Source organism: Anolis sagrei, chromosome 4, assembly GCF_037176765.1.
Source record: "Anolis sagrei isolate rAnoSag1 chromosome 4, rAnoSag1.mat, whole genome shotgun sequence".
Taxonomy (NCBI): Eukaryota; Metazoa; Chordata; class Lepidosauria; order Squamata; family Dactyloidae; genus Anolis; species Anolis sagrei.
This window is the reverse complement of record NC_090024.1, coordinates 106,247,872-106,265,263: the sequence shown is the minus strand read 5'-3', so window position 1 is coordinate 106,265,263 and position 17,392 is coordinate 106,247,872.

Sequence of the window (17,392 nt, the reverse complement as noted above, 5' to 3'; positions counted from 1 at the left end):
AAATATAACCTACTGTCCCTAGTATTTATCAGTGGTCTCTCAACCAAGTACTCACCTTGCTTAGTTTCCAAGATCAGATGGGATCTGGTATCTTTGGGGTCTTAGGTTTACCTGTTAACTTTTCCATAATTACCATCAATTTTTGCATTTTTCATTAATTACTAATGAGTTCTATATTATGTTTATTTCTCCATTTTAACTGTATCCACACATATTAAACTAAAAACTGAATGCAAATGTCTACCTGAAATTATGCAAATGTCTACCTTTTCCTGATTCTATCACTCATAAAATATAAAAACCATAGGTGCAGCAGGTTAAACCACAATGCTGCAGAACATGCTGACCAGAAGATCGGCAGTTCAAATCTGTGGGATGGAGTGAGCTCTGGCTGCTAGCCCCAGCTTTTGCCAACCAAAAACATGCAAATGTGATTAGATCAATAGGTACCACTTTGATGGGAAAGTAACAGCACTCCGTGCAGTCATGCTGGCCACATGACCTTGCAGGTGTCTACGGACAACACTGGCTCTTCGACTAAGAAATGGAGATAAACACCACCCCCCAGTTTCAGATTCCACTAGACTTAATGTCAAGGGGAAACCTTTACCTTTACCTAGAATACTATTAAATCATTGAATGTTATTTATTAGAAACCTCACAAACTAAGTTGTATTAAAGTTCACATTTAGCAGATATCATCCAATACAACCTCTTCCTAACAATAATCAAAAACAGCCAAATAATAAATAGTTTTGCAGACATCAATTATTAAGTACAGCCAAGGAAGAAATGCCACTATACCCCAGCCATCAAATTAATAATGACATATGCCTAAATTCTAGTTGCTATTGTTTATCCCCATCAAAGTATTGCCGCATTTTAAGTCTTAAGTATAAAATCCTGAAATAAAATATCACCACCCAAAAGGACACACATATTAAATGGCAATGATCTAAGCATTCAAAAATACATGAAGAATCATCACAATCAAAAATGCAGAATGGGATTATGGAGAGCCAAAGTGTTTGCACTCTTGTCTTGCGATAAGGCCAGGCCCCTTCTGTCTCTTTGTCCCATATGTGCCGGTTCTAATGTTTGTTCATGTTCTTTGATTCTTTTGGAACAAGTCCTCTCTTACTCTTAAATTTCCTTGGGGTCAGAAGACCAATTTTATCTGCTCCATCAGGCAACACTACTCAACATCCCACAGCAATGTTGTTCAGTTTAGTACATGTCAAGAACATGCTGTTAACCCTTTGGGGTGTAATGAATAATGTGCTAGAAGATCGATGCATGGCCCACCACTCACTTCAAGAAGGGCAAATGAAAGCAAAAAGTGCTCGGGTAGAACTCTCAGGGCACCGCTTTGAGGATGCAGGCAGGCATCCTAACAGAAATTCAGCACCAAAAGCTTGGTTCTCACAAGACTGGCAGCTATGCTGAAGTATTAAACAGTCAAAAACATATGGCACAATATTCATCTGGATGCTTAGACTTTTGTTTCAAGTATCTTTCAGCCTACTAACACAGGAAAAGCTGCATTGAAGCAACCTGCATCAAATACAGGGTTGTCTATTACTTTCATTTCCAAATCCATGGCACTTCAATATGCTTTCACCATATTTCATTGAGTTTTATTCTGTTTCCACATTAAACTGCATTTTAAAAAAAAAGTCTTCTCAAGAAAAAGGAGTTAGTATGTGCTTATACATTTCTTTTCTCTTCAAATACATATTTAGCTTGTTTCTGGTAAGCTAAAGAAACAGCTACAACGAATGGGTGGATTGAGAAAGTAATAGATATCATGAATATGGATCTATTGACCCAAAACATAGCTCAAAACAGAAATATTTTAAACAAAACAAATTGGAACAAATTTCTTAATTTCTTAAAAAACAACTAAAACTCACTACCTCTGAGGATGCTTGCCATAGATGCAGGCAAAATGTCAGGAGAGAATGCCTCTAGACCATGGCCATATAGCCCGAAAAAACCTACAACAACCCAGTGATTCCAGCCATGGAAGCCTTCAACAATACAACAACTACAAATGTTCATCAAAGTGGAATAACAGTGAAATAAAGAAGTCCTTAGGGCCAAACATAAGTTATATGTACAGGGACATATATAAGTGGAAAGGAAGTCAGTGTATAGAAATAAGTACTACCACATTAAGCAGTCTGGAAGTAATAGGAATAATATAGATTGTATCTATGTTGGTGTGTAGGGAGCGGCTATGCTGATTTTTGTATTCTTTTTTAAAATTATTTTTATTGTTGTTATTGTTAATTTTTTTGCTCTTTCCTCTTTTCAAGACAAGACAGAGGTACTCCTGGTCAGTCGAAAGGCCGAACAGGGCATAGGGTTACAGCCTGTGCTTGACGGGGTTACACTCCCCCTGAAGGCGCAGGTTCGCAGCTTGGGAGTGATCCTGGACTCATCGCTGCACCTGGAACTCCAGGTCTCGGCAGTGGTCAGGGGAGCTTTTGCACAATTAAAACTTGTGTGCCAGCTGCGCCCGTACCTTGGCCACAGTGGTCCATGCTCTGGTTACATCCCATATAGACTACTGCAACGCTCTCTACGTGGGGTCGCCTCTGAAGATTGCCCTGAAGCTTCAACTAGTCCAACGAGCAGCAGCCAGATTACTAACAGGAGCAGGGTACAGGGAGCATACTACTCCTCTGCTGCATCAGCTCCACTGGCTGCCAATTAGCTTCCGAGCACAATTCAAAGTGCTGGTGCTGACCTATAAATCCCTAAATGACTCCGGCCCAGTTTACCTGTCCGAACGGATTCTCCCCTATGAACCATCAAGGTTGTTAAGATCTTCTGGAGGAGCCTTGCTCTCGGTCCCACCTCCTTCGTAATCGCATCTGGTGGGGACGAGGGACAGGGCCTTCTCGGTAGTGGCCCCTTGGCTCTGGAACTCTCGCCCGTTGGAGATTAGATCTGCCCTTTCCCTCCTGACTTTCAGAAAGCTGGTAAAATCTTGGCTTTGGAATATAGCATTTGCAGAATGATGATTGAGTCAATAACGGCTGACCACACTGGCAGATGGTGATGAATTTGTGATTTTAGTCTGACGACGTGGTTTTTGTAATTGTATGATCTATATTTTAATGTATTTTTGTATTAATGTATTATGATGCTATTTTGTTTATTCTATGTGTGTATGAATTTTCTGCTGTTAGCTGGCTTGAGTCCCTCTTCGGAGATCGAGAAGACCGGGTTATAAAAGCTCTAAATAAATAAATTTTCTTTCTTTCAATTATTTTACCTATAACCTTGTCTACTGTATAAAATGTTCATGTGTGTTGATGTATTTCGTTGGTATTTTAGTAAAAAAATAAATTCCAAATACATATTTAGAGGTGCACCTTTCTCTTGAAATACACTATCTCATACCTGGAAGGAAGTCTCTCAGACCTCCGTGAGACTTCTTTTTAAGTTCATTCCCTTATATTAAGTTTTCAATGTGCGTTTTCTCTCAAAAATCTCACTTCACTCGGTTGCACCTGGTGGTTCCCAGTTCAATAGACTAGGGCCCCATCTAGACAGCTGAATAAAATCCCACATTTACTGCTTTAAACTGGAATATATGGCAGTGTGGACTCTGATAACCCAGTTCAAAGCAGATACTGTGGGATCTTCTGCCTTGATATTCTGGGTTATATAGCTGTGTGGAAAGGCTGTAAGAAAACCATTCCAGGTTTTGAAAAGTACCAAAGGAGCTCTCCAAGGTACTGAACCTTAGAATTCTATACCCAATTCTAATTGGGTATAGAATTCAGCACCTTGGATAACTCCTTTAAAGTCTGAACTAAAACCTGGGGTGGATTAATCACCCTACTGACCCACCTGGCACTGAGTTGTGTGTGATACTTTTAAATTGCTTAAAAAACTGATAAAATCGGTGGAAAAGAGGCTCCGTATACAAAATCCTGAATGTATCAAACTGAATAAATACCTTTTTGGTGCTTTTATCAATGACAACATTACACAGAAACTCAGGAGGAAAAACACAGTGTTATCTCTTTTTTTCAAAATTAACGTTATTTGTTTAGTTGTTTGTCATCCCAGCTTTTTTCATGCTAAGGTGAACTTCTCTGAAATGTAAACAGATATTTTCTAAGTGGCTCATATATTCATTTTGCTGCACAGTGCAACTCCAAGAGGATTTATAGCATTTCGGAGTAACTTTTATATTTCTCTCTCCCAAAATCAGTTTTTTTACAGTCTGTAAATTAAACTCTTTCCATGGTTAGCAAGTTGACAAAACAAACATCCATATCTACTATTCATCAAGCCAAAGTGTTTAGAATTAAACTCAGCACCATTTATATAAATAAAAATGTAATGTTCGTTTGTGGGATTAACATAACTCAAAAACCACTGGACAGATTGCCGCCAAATTTGGCCACAAGACACCTACTAACCCAAGGAGTGACCATCACTCAAAAAAATATGATTTTGTCATTTGGGAGTTGTAGTTGCTGGGATTTATAGTTCACCTACTATCAAAGAGCATTCTGAACTCCACCAGTGATGGAATTGAACCAAACGTGGCACACAGAACTCCCACGACCAACAGAAAACACTAGAAGGGTTCGGTGGGCATTGACCTTGAGTTTGTGAGTTGTAGTTCACCTACATCCAGAGAGCACTGTGGACTCAAACAGTAATAGATCTGGACCAAACTTGGCATGAATATTCCATACGCCCAAATATGAACACAGATGAAGTTTGGGGAAAATATTCCTTGACATTTGGGAGTTGTAATTACTGGGATTTATAGTTCACCTACAATCAAAGAGCGTTCTGAACCCCACTAATGACAGAATTGGGGCAAACTTCCCACACCAAACCCCCATGACCAACAGAAAATACTTAGGGCAATCCAGTCCAACTCCCTTTACCAGGGCAAGAAAACGTAATCAAAACCCTCCTGACAAAGAGCCATCCAGCCATAGATATAGATACATATATATGATTCACACAGAGATATAGTATCACAGATTTGAAAGGGAACCCTGAAGAAGGACAATTATATGTTGCATGTTCCAGAGTAGGCAAACCAGACAATCTCCACATCAACACTGACAAAGAAACAGCAAGAAATACGGTTTACCCACAAGCATAAAGGAATTACATATATTCGAAACCAACACTTTCTCGTTACTTTATTTTCCAGAGCACCAGACTGGACCACAGCAACACGTGGCAGGGGACGGCTTGTGGAGTATAAAAAGGAAGTTAGCTTCCAGCCCTATGCACAGCTGCCTTTGAGTAAGCCACATTAGACACAATGAGACTTACTTTCTAAACAGACATGCCTAGAAACATACTCTTGGGTTCTCATCCTTATTGAAATCAAAGGATCCTAAACAAAACACAGTGGACTTTAAATGCATTTAGACAGTAATCTAATACACACATAGACTGCAATCCAATGCCAGTATAGTATAAATATCTTCAGGAAAATATATGTTGCATCAGAACTAAGCAAACCCCATGCCAAATTACAATCTTGCACAACACAAGTCAATGTGCAATACTGTGTGCTCTACTCTGCTTCTGTCAACAAAATAATTTATTGGGCTGTAGCAAAGCATTTGCCTCACACATACATGACATGTAACTCACTAACAAACTGCCAGCCATAGTTTGAATTCAATGGGAATTCTCAGTAGACATGTATATGGTTGCAGTGTTAGCTTGACACATTTACCTGCCTTAAAGTTCAATAATTTGCCAAAAATAAGTGCATACCACCACAAACCAATTATTCCTCCTGGCCCAGAGACTGGGGACGAAGGTGGTAACATTCCATTGGTTTACTTTATAGACTACAATCTCTGGGAAATAAAGTTTGAAAATGAACAGCTTATCTAAAGCTGATGTGTATGGTATTATGGTATTATGCTATGCACTTGTGGTTGTCATTTATATTTAGCAGGAAGTTTCACTGTTCAAAGTTTGGCAAAATTTTGCCACCTCTTTGCACTTATAGAAGAGGGATCCCTCTGTGTGCAAGCAAACCCCAAGAGTTGCACATCACTCTTTGAAGAAAAAAATGACACCATTCTGTTTTCTACTCTCCAAACATTGCTCTAATTGAGACTATAGTCTAGGCCCAGACAGTCCAACAATGCCAAGGTTCAGCATCTAGTTGCTGGGTGTCTGTACTTACATAGTTGTCACTGTATCGGTTCCTTTCTGTGATTGCTTCAGCTTTTACAAAAGGTCATTCTCTATCATTGTGACAGCTACATTTTGCAAGATGAAATTTCTGTTTGGCAAAAAAAAAGGGGGAATTTGAGAACAAAACAATACATTTACAGTTCAGGTTAGAAAATCTTGTTCAAGGCAGGGGAAACAGAGACCATTTTACTGAAAGGCTGCCAACACCTACAATAGCTTAATGCTAAGACTTGTGCCAAAGGTAATCTCAATTAGCCAATTATAAACTACAGTGATTTGTCCAATAATAATAATAATTACAACAATGATAACAATGATGATAATGAATTTATTACCCACCTCTCCCTGTGGCTCCACACGGGATACAACATCATTAAAACAAGAGCTAAAACACTATTAAAAGACAAACAAGATACACAGAATTAAAATACAAGTTAAAACCCACTGATAAAATCCACATTAAATTCACAACTTAAAAGGACATTTTTAGTTGTAACACATATAAGGAGATAATGAACATAGGGTTACCCCTCTATTTTGTAATTTTGTCATAAAAATAAAAAATGGAAAGAAATATAACCAGTCAGGATAGTTGGTTGCTAGAGGCAAAAGTACGGTCAGTCCTTTACATTCACAGACATAAGGGGCACAGAAATTCTGTAAACATAGAGAACAATGAATACTGTACAGAGTATTCTGTACTCTGGGCCCCAGATGTACACAAAGAATGTAAGACTGACACCTAGTCCCACAACCATTGCTCTCCCAAAGCTTGAGGGCATGCGTACATTCACACTGTAATGCCATCCTCAGGAGGTGGGAGGAAAGGCACCATCCCCACCTCCTGAAGATGAGGCTGCCTTAAGAACATTCACAATGCAATCTGGTCCTTAAAAAGTGACCATGTGGCAATGAATCCTTCTCCTGTGCCATGCCCAGCTCCCAAAGATGGGGTGGCCTTGTGAATGTTCACAGAACAGCCCTGTCTTCAGAAGCTGTGAGTGATGCAGAGTTGAGAATGAGGGTGCCATTTGAATGATCTTAGAGCATTTGGTCACACTTGTCTTATTTTTCAAAAGGAAACATCACATTTAGTTGTATAAAGGTTGGAAAACCCACATAGCCCTCTTAAGCATAATCTTTTAAGCATTATTCATAGTTGCCTAGAATAGGCTATGAAAATAAAAACACTGAATCAAATACAATGCAAATTTCTAGGCAATGGTCTCACTCTGAGAGTGCTTGCCTGCACTCTAACAACGTTGTCATATGGGCAAAATTGCCTGTCCTATGACACTCCACTCTGTTCAGAGATGGAGCCCGTCGGATCCCATCAGACAATGTAGATCCACTTTCAGGGCTATGTCGCTGAACTGAGGTGAAAGTGTTGTAAGAGGGAGCAAGGAGAACATGGGAGGCTTCCCATGTTCTCATTGAACAGTATCAGGGGAAGCCGGACAGCGATGCTTCCCTCCATGGGATAGGTAAGGGGCAATGCAGGCAATGCACGGCAATGGGTTTTCCACACTGCTGGCCGGATTTGCCATGTATCCCCCCACTATCACCCACAATTTTGAGCTCAATGTGATGAGGTCCTGAGAAAGGGAGAAGGGGGTGGGCCCTAAAACCTGGGAATTCTACATATGAGGCAGAAAAATCTCTAAAACACCTCTTAACCTTCCCTGGCAGTGAAATATTGGCCAAGATCCCTCATTTTTGTTGTAACAATGGCAGAGCTTGATCATGATTGTTATAACAGACAATGCCTCCTGCTCCTCAAAAAAGCCCATTCAGAGTCTGGTAGTACTCCAGACAAAATTGCTTCTGAGACTCACAAGATGAAAGCATAGGGAAATGACGCTCTCAATGCTCTTCAGGTCATGAGGTGCTTTTAAAACAGTGAGACTGGGAAACCCCAACAACTGTTTACCCTAAGGTACTCCACAACTGGAAGAGCCATGTGAACACCATTCCTCGGGGCTCTGATTTCCAGCATATACCAAGCAGAGAAAGACATTCCTGATTGTAAATTCCTCAGCTAGGAAATCCTAACTACAGTTTAAAATGCAGTCACTCATGAATAGGATGCCGGCTACAATATTCAATATTTAGGCAGAAAAAACGAAATGCAAAGATATAGAATAGGGGATGCCTGGTTCGAGAGCAGTGCATGTGAAAAAGATCTTGGAGTTCTCGTAGACAGCAAGTTAAACATGAGCCAACAATGTGATGTGGCGGCAAAAAAAACCAATGGGATTTTGGCCTGCATCAATAGGAGCATAGTGTCTAGATCTAGGGAAATAATGCTACCCCTCTATTCTGCTTTGGTTAGACCACACCTGGAATATTGTGTCCAATTCTGGGCACCACAATTGAAGAGAGATATTGACAAGCTGGAATGTATCCAGAGGAGGGCGACTAAAATGATCAAGGGTCTGGAGAACAAGCCCTATGAGGAGCGGCTTAAAGAGCTGGGCATGTTTAACCTGAAGAAGAGAAGGCTGAGAGGAGATATGATAGCCATGTATAAAGGAGATTCCATCTGAACATTAGGAAGAACTTCCTGACTGTGAGAGCCGTTCAGCAGTGGAACTCTCTGCCCCGGAGTGTGGTGGAGGCTCCTTCTTTGGAAGCTTTTAAACAGAGCCATTTATTGGGGATGCTTTGAAATGCAATTTTCCTGCTTCAAAGCAGGCGGTTGGACTGGATGGTCCATGAGGTCACTTCCAACTCTATGATTCTGTGATTCTATGAAATGCAGTGTTCCCTTTGCTGTTTTCTAATGCCAACACAAGCAGCTTTAAAAGCAGCAACTTCTTCATGCTTCAGAATGAAAGCTTCTGCTCAATAGTGGAGGACCTCATAAACCCCCAAGGAACAACTGGTGTTCTCCATAAAGGTGGACATAACAGTTTGAAAAGTATTTTTTGGCATGCTGGTTTAGCTAACACTGGATCCAGATTAACACCTCAGCTTAGTTGTGAAAACAAAAGCAATCATTCAAACAAAAACCCAGCTTTTATTGAATTTATTTTTTTCTTTTGCCTTAGGGATGGGGTTCTTTTTCCAAGCAGGCACAACCTAAGTCTCTAAGAGAGAGATTTTCTTGAAGAGTGAGAAGTAGGCTTTACTATGACAGATGGGTCTGGTGAGTACTTTTGTGGAATAATAAAAATAAATATGTCAGCTTGTCATTAAAAGAAATAGGTTGTCATTCTTTTTTATTAGTGCAGCCTGTGACCCAGGGTTACCTAGTCTGTATAAATAGGCTTGACAGATATCTTGAATTTTTTTCTTGACCAGGAAAACATATCTATTTGAAAGTGTTGTCTCATTTATAACGTTGGGGGTGTTGAGACTTGATTTTCCCATTGCTCTATTGTTTTAGATACTGTATAAATATGAATGGGCTATTTTTTGATAAAATCGGCTATATCTATAATAATAAAAAAAATGTTTGTCTGAATGTGGCAGCCAAAGCTATTGGAGATAATGTTATATGTCTCAAAATTTTACAGAGGGTTTGAGATTGTTGCTCAAATTGCAATGCCCAGTTTCAAATCAAATTTCTAAATGGGTATTACTAGAACCAAATTGGAGGGTAGCTATAATGCATAAGAAAATGACGGTAGATGTCTCAAAAATCTGACTAAGAATTTCATCTGATGTCCAAGTTATAGTATCCTGTTAGAACTCAAAAGGTCAAACTTAAAGTGAGGGATGTAATGAATTCCTTACCTTAGCTAGGTGCCTAAAGCCTAAGGAAGTGGGCCTGGCATCCATTTTAGGAAAGGGAGACATGGAGACGCCATCTTAGGTTTGGTTTGCCTTAAGGGGGTGTCTTCAAGTCTAGGAGGGAAAATCAGAAGGGTAGGATTGGTTAGAAAGATGGGGGTGGAGCCTAAGTGATCTAAAGGAAAAGGTGTCTTTTAAACTGAGGTTTGAGGTCCCAGTTTGCCAGTTGGAGTTTGGAGCGGGTAGAGAGAAGAAGTGTGGGTGTTAGTGAGAGCAGTTTGGGTTTTGAAGAAGAAGTTTGGGTCAGTCTTTTGTGTAGTATTCAGAATAGTTATTGAGAATATAGCTAGAATACTGTGTGGAACATCACCCCGTTAGTGGTCTGTTCATTTCCTAAGGAAGTCTAGTTCAGGGTTTTTGGCTAGATTCCTAAGGGGGATTTTTGGGAGTTACATTCATTGATTCATTTCCTGAAGTAATTTTCTGTGTTGAAACTTTTAAGACTTGTAACCCAGAAGTCATTAAGTTCCTTACTCAAAAACAACCACAAGCTTTTTATGCCAGTATTTTACTGAAACCATTAAGCATTTGTACCTAAATTATTCAAGCCTGTTCAATAAATGTTCTTGTTATTTTTATCAACTTATACCAGCCTCAGTGTGAATACCTTTGTGGTCAAAGCATTGTTCAAGTCAGCTTTTGACAGCGGAAATCTTTTGAAGAATTATTTTAGTCTCTCAGTTCCAGTGGTTCCCAGTTCCTAACTTTTAAATATACAGTTGGTTCAACAACCATACTCCCTCTATATTTTGGTGAGTTAGTCTGTAGTGGTGGTGTATCATTATAATTTGGCTGAGCAACGTTTGGATTATTTTTCGATATTTCCCCGTCTGATAAATCAATTTAAAATCTTACTACTACCCTCCTGCTATCATTATAGGGGACTTCCTAGAAGAAGAAAAGAAGGAAAATGTTCATTTTAGATCATTCAGGATCTGACCAAATGATGTGAGAGGTGACCCAAGTTGCACTGGCAAGTTTTAAGTTGAAATTTTAGACAAGGACTTCCTAAAAGCAAAAGGGGAATTGCCTTTTCTCACTGGGAAATAAATTTTAAAAGGCTGGAAGAGTAAGATCATTGCAGCAGTTCTACTAAGACTTCTGGAGCAGTGAAAAAAGTTAAAAAAAAACAGAAGAGGGCTGTCAATGAATGACTTTTCAATAACTTTGAAGCATAGGTTCTTTTTATTGCAATTTCCAGTGTGAGAAGGTATATTAGATTACAGAAAACATTTAGTCAAAGAATTGACATTGGACATACAGACATACAGATTCTATGCAAATACATTTGATTTACAATTACATTGGTTAACAAACAAACAAAGGGGAATTACATTTTCACTCAACATTCACACACATGTACACACATTAATCCACATGCATCCAAATATTACCATACCATTTTCTCCCTCCTTGGAGAAGCACCTGTTAGGTCAGACCCTGCTTTCCTGCATCCTGCCAATGCATAGTTCCAAAACTTCCATAATGCCATAACTTCAAAACGCTGAAATGCCAAAACTTCTTTCCCTAAGAACAGTGCCAAAGTCCAGATCTGTTTTCCATACAGCAGAACCTGACTCCCTGCACAAAATCTAAGACTCCAAAAGCGCACTTCTTCCTCTTCCCTTGAGAAAGAAACCCCAAAGTGACCAGACTGCTCCCGTGCAGATCTGACACTCTCCGAATACACCATCTCTGACCTTCCCATGGAGCAGAGCATGGCGGGTGGAACAGATTCCTCGGTCTGCCACAATTTGAGCTTTATTTGACTGAGGCTTTTATAGGAAAATTCTGTTGATGTAGTCCCAAAGTTGTAAATTAATGATAGACGTCTTCCATCCTGGATCCATCTCAGTGTTGATCTTCTTGATTGGTGTTAACAAACACAAGGCTTGTGTTGACTTCCTTCTTAACATAAGGAAGGTTGCAAACATTTCCTTTATCACTGTCCCTGTTCTTATCAGGGTTTCTCATTCAGATCTCATTAACAGGTTTTAATCACAGTTCCAGCAAGCAGGTAGTTAGTCATTGCAGGCCTTAATATTATACTGGTGTTTCCAAAATTATTAACTACAACCACACATCCTTCCATCCTTCCATTCATTCCCACACATCATATTAAATTCACATTTATCAAATCATAGAATCAAAGAGTTGGAAGAGACCTCATGGGCCATCCAGTCCAACCCCCTGCCAAGAAGCAGGAATATTGCATTCAAATCACCCCTGACAGATGGCCATCCAGCCTCTGCTTAAAAGCTTCCAAAGAAGGAGCCTCCACCACACTCCGGGGCAGAGAGTTCCACTGCTGAACGGCTCTCACAGTCAGGAAGTTCTTCCTAATGTTCAGATGGAATCTCCTCTCTTGTAGTTTGAAGCCATTGTTCCGCGTCCTAGTCTCCAAGGAAGCAGAAAACAAGCTTGCTCCCTCCTCCCTGTGGCTTCCTCTCACATATTTATACATGGCTATCATATCTCCTCTCAGCCTTCTCTTCTTCAGGCTAAACATGCCCAGTTCCCTAAGCCGCTCCTCATAGGGCTTGTTCTCCAGACCCTTGATCATTTTAGTCACCCTCCTCTGGACACATTCCAGCTTGTCAATATCTCTCTTGAATTGTGGTGCCCAGAATTGGACACAATATTCCAGATGTGGTCTAACCAAAGCAGAATAGAGGGGTAGCATTACTTCCTTAGATCTAGACACTATGCTCCTATTGATGCAGGCCAAAATCCCATTGGCTTTTTTTGCCGCCACATCACATTGTTGGCTCATGTTTAACTTGTTGTCCACGAGGACTCCAAGATCTTTTTCACACGTACTGCTCTCGAGCCAGGCGTCCCCCATTCTGTATCTTTGCATTTCATTTTTTCTGCCAAAGTGGAGTATCTTGCATTTGTCCCTGTTGAACTTCATTTTGTTAGTTTTGGCCCATCTCTCTAATCTGTCAAGATCGTTTTGAATTCTGCTCCTGTCCTCTGGACTATTGGCTATCCCTCCCAATTTGGTGTTGTCTGCAAACTTGATGATCATGCCTTCTAGCCCTTCATCTAAGTCATTAATAAAGATGTTGAACAGGACCGGGCCCAGGACGGAACCCTGCGGCACTCCACTTGCCACTTCTTTCCAAGATGAAGAGGAAGCATTGGTGAGCACTCTCTGTGTTCGTCCACTTAACCAATTACAGATCCACCTCACCGTAGTTTTGCCTAGCCCACATTGGACTAGTTTCCTTGCCAGAAGGTCATGGGGGACCTTGTCGAAGGCCTTACTGAAATCCAGGTACGCTACATCCACGGCGTTCCCCGCATCTACCCAGCTTGTAACTCTATCGAAGAAAGAGATCAGATTAGTCTGGCATGACTTGTTTTTGATAAATCCATGTTGACTATTAGCAATGACTGCATTTGTTTCTAAGTGTTTGCAGACCGCTTCCTTAACAATCTTTTCCAAAATCTTGCCCGGTATCGACGTGAGGCTGACCGGACGGTAGTTGTTTGGGTCATCCTTTTTTCCCTTCTTGAAGATTGGGACCACATTGGCCCTCCTCCAATCTGCTGGAACTTCTCCCGTTCTCCAAGAACTCTCAAAGATGGTTGCCAATGGTTCCGAAATGACTTCCGCTAGTTCCTTCAATACTCTGGGGTGTAGTTGATCTGGCCCTGGGGACTTGAACTCATTAAGAGCGGCCAGGTATTCCTGGACGACTTCTTTCCCAATTTGGGGTTGGATGTCCTCCAATCCCTCATCCACTCCATCTTGCTGAGGTTGAAGACTCTCTTTTTGTGAGAAGACCGAGGCAAAGAAGGCATTAAGTAGTTCTGCCTTTTCCCTATCCCCTGTCAGCATTGCCCCATCTTCTCCGCGAAGAGGTCCTATCGCCTCCTTGTTTTTCCTTTTTCTACTGACATAAGAATAGAAGCCCTTTTTATTGTTTTTAATGTCCCTGGCAAGCCTGAGCTCATTTTGTGCTTTAGCCTTGCGGACCTTTTCCCTACAGGTGTTGGCTATTTGTTTGAATTCTTCTTTTGTGATTTCTCCCTTTTTCCACTTCTTGTGCATGTCTCTTTTGTGTCTTAGCACAGTTAGAAGTTCTTTGGACATCCATTCTGGCTTCTTTGCACTTGTCCTATTTTTTCTCTTTGTTGGCACGGTTTGCAATTGCGCCTTGAGTATTTCACTCTTGAGAAATTCCCATCCATCCGTAACTCCCTTGTCTTTTAGTATCTGTGTCCACGGAATGCTGCTCAACGTTTCCTTCATTTTTTGGAAATCAGCTCTCCTAAAGTCCAAAATGCGGGTTTGACTTGTCTTAGTTTCGGCCTTCCTTTGTACCTCAAATTGCAGGAGCACATGGTCACTTGCCCCTAAGGATCCTACCACTTCGACCGCATCGATCAGGTCCTCCGCATTTGTTAGGATGAGATCAAGAGTAGCCAATCCCCTTGTTGCCTCTTCTACCTTCTGGACCATGAAATTGTCTGCAAGGCAAGCGAGGAATTTGTTGGACCTTGTACTCTTGGCCGAGTTTGTTTTCCAGCAAATATCGGGATAGTTGAAATCGCCCATGACTCTTTTCTGTGCCTGTTTGGTCAACTGTTGGCAGAAGACTTCATCAAGTTCTTCCTCCTGGCTTGGGGGTCTGTAGTAGACGCCTACAACGACATCTTTTTGAGTCCCAGTTCCCTTTATTCTTATCCAGATGATTTCAAGCTGGTTTCCCAGATTGCTGTCTTGAATTTCTTCTGCAGCATAAGAGTTTTTGACATATAAGGCTACTCCGCCTCCTCTCCCCTTTGTTCGGTTTCTGTGAAAGAGGTTATACCCCTCGATATCTACATTCCAGCGATAGGAGTCATCCCACCAGGTTTCAGTGATCCCTATGATGTCATATTTGTGGTGTTGTGCTAAAAGTTGGAGTTCATCTTGTTTATTTCCCATGCTCTGTGCATTAGTGTAAAGACATGTGAGCCCCTGGGATCTTCCCTTGAGCTGTTTAGTTGGGATTATTGTGCTTTTGGTACTTGGTCCTTGTTGTGTTTGTGCAGCCCTCCGTTTAGCCTTCTGGCGATTCCCAGACATTATGGGTAAAGTAGTGTTCGCAAGGCTGTTGTCCCCCTCCCCCGGTGGACCTAGTTTAAAGTGCGTCTAATGAGGTTTGCGAGTCTGTGAGCAAAAAGGTGTTTTCCTACTTGTGTGAGATGCACCCCATCCCTTGCCAGTAGGCCATCCTCCTGGAAAATCAGGCCATGGTCGAGGAAGCCAAAGCGTTCCTCCTGACACCATTTTCTAAGCCAGTCATTGACCTGTACTATTTTTCTGGCTCTTGTGGGTCCGTGTCTTACAACAGGGAGGAGGGATGAAAAGACCACCTGTACATTACATTCTTTTAGCTTTGCTCCTAGAGCTCGAAAATCATTTGTGATCTTTTGAAACGTATGCCTTGCAGTATCATTGGTTCCTACATAAATCAACATGAGGGGAGGACGGTGATAGGGCTTGAGGAGCCTGGTGAGCCTCTGAGTGATATGGTGTATTTTTGCCCCCGGTAGGCAGCATATTTCTCGAGCCATCCCATCCGGTCTGGAAATGACAGCTTCCGTTCCTCTAAGGAGGGAGTCGCCTACTACCAAGACCTGTTTACTTTCAGGAATGACAGGGCCCCTTTTGTGCAATGTAGTGTGTTGGTCTCCAGAAACGTGATCCTGTTGGTGTGAATTGTGTAGGTGAAAAGTATTGTCCTCCTCCTCGACATCCCCGGTGCATTCGTCAAGGACAATCCATTGAGAATCGTCCAAGAGCCTGTGGTTCTCCTGTATGTGTTCCTGTTGCTCCTGGTCTATGGTTGGGGATGGTACACCTGCAGGATTGTGCAAGTGTGAATGTTGTGAAGTGTTGTCCCAGTCAGGGCTATCACCCGCACACTGATCAAGGATGAGCCACTGATCAGTATCTAAGCCATTCTGGTCTTCCCCAATATGTTGTGTTTCTTGATCAGGTGGTAGTTGTGTGAGAATTTGGAATCTATTGTGTAACTGCAGCTGAGCGGAAGTATTCTGAGGAGGCTTCCGGGTCCTATGTGTCCTTCTAAGGGTAACATTTCTCCAAGCCTGAGGGTTGTCCACATCTGAGGTGCTGTTCTGTTGAGCCTCCCCGTAATGTTGGTGTGATATGGGCTGCGTGTCTAGGCCAGTGTGGTGTGTGGTGTCTAAGAACAGCTCAAGTTCCTGAATGTCCTTAAGGGTGTTAATACGGTCCTCGAGTTGTCGTATCCTGTGTTCCATGCGAGTGATCTGTGTACACTTGGGGCAGATGTAATTGAGTAATTGTAGTGTGAAAAAGCTGAACATGCCACAGCTTGTGCATGAGACGGGAAGTTTTCGTGTTTGTTCCATCTGGAGGTTGCTAATGACCTCCTCTTGGTGTGTGTTTGATGTTGTCTGTATGCAGGGGTGAAAGTATAGGTTACTGAGTGTACACTGGTTTATATAGGATAACCAGGAAGCCCCGCCTCCTCAAACAAAGAGGTTAATTTTTAAACTCAGGAAGCCCCTCCTCTCAAACAAAGAGGTTAATTTTTAAACTCAGGAAGCCCCTCCTCTCAAACAAAGAGGTTAATTTTTAAACTCAGGAAGCCCCTCCTCTCAAACAAAGAGGTTAATTTTTAAACTCAGGAAGCCCCTCCTCTCAAACAAAGAGGTTAATTTTTAAACTCAGGAAGCCCCTCCTCTCAAACAAAGAGGTTAAACAAAGCTTACCCTGAAGCAGAAGGAAACAAAATGGGTTCCTGCTTCCTCAACTTCTGTGGAAAGCCCAGCTGCCCCTTGGGTTCAGACACTGGTTTATATAGGATAACCAGGAAGCCCCGCCTCCTCAAACAAAGAGGTTAATTTTTAAACTCAGGAAGCCCCTCCTCTCAAACAAAGAGGTTAATTTTTAAACTCAGGAAGCCCCTCCTCTCAAACAAAGAGGTTAATTTTTAAACTCAGGAAGCCCCTCCTCTCAATGTGCACATTGAATTTCTTATTAGAGTAGTAGGAGGAAGAACAAACAAAAACAACTCATTCCACAATTTTTCTTACATTAACTTAATTTAGGATCCAGTTTAGGGCACCATTCACATTGTATGTTTCTTGTGCTGGTTTTAAAAGATGGGAGTGATCTGTCGTTTTCATTATTCAGGAATACTAAGGTTTTGTGTTCATTTCAGTGCTCTTTCTTCACAGAAGTGGATAGTGTCTATATGTGTGTGCACACCCACTCACACATGGATATGCACCTTTTTTTTTCAATGGCCAGACACGATTGCATTGCATTGCATTTTTTACTGATCATAGAAAAAGTGTTTCTGATCCAACCAGAGACATGCTACTGTTTAGAAAGGTGTGGTAT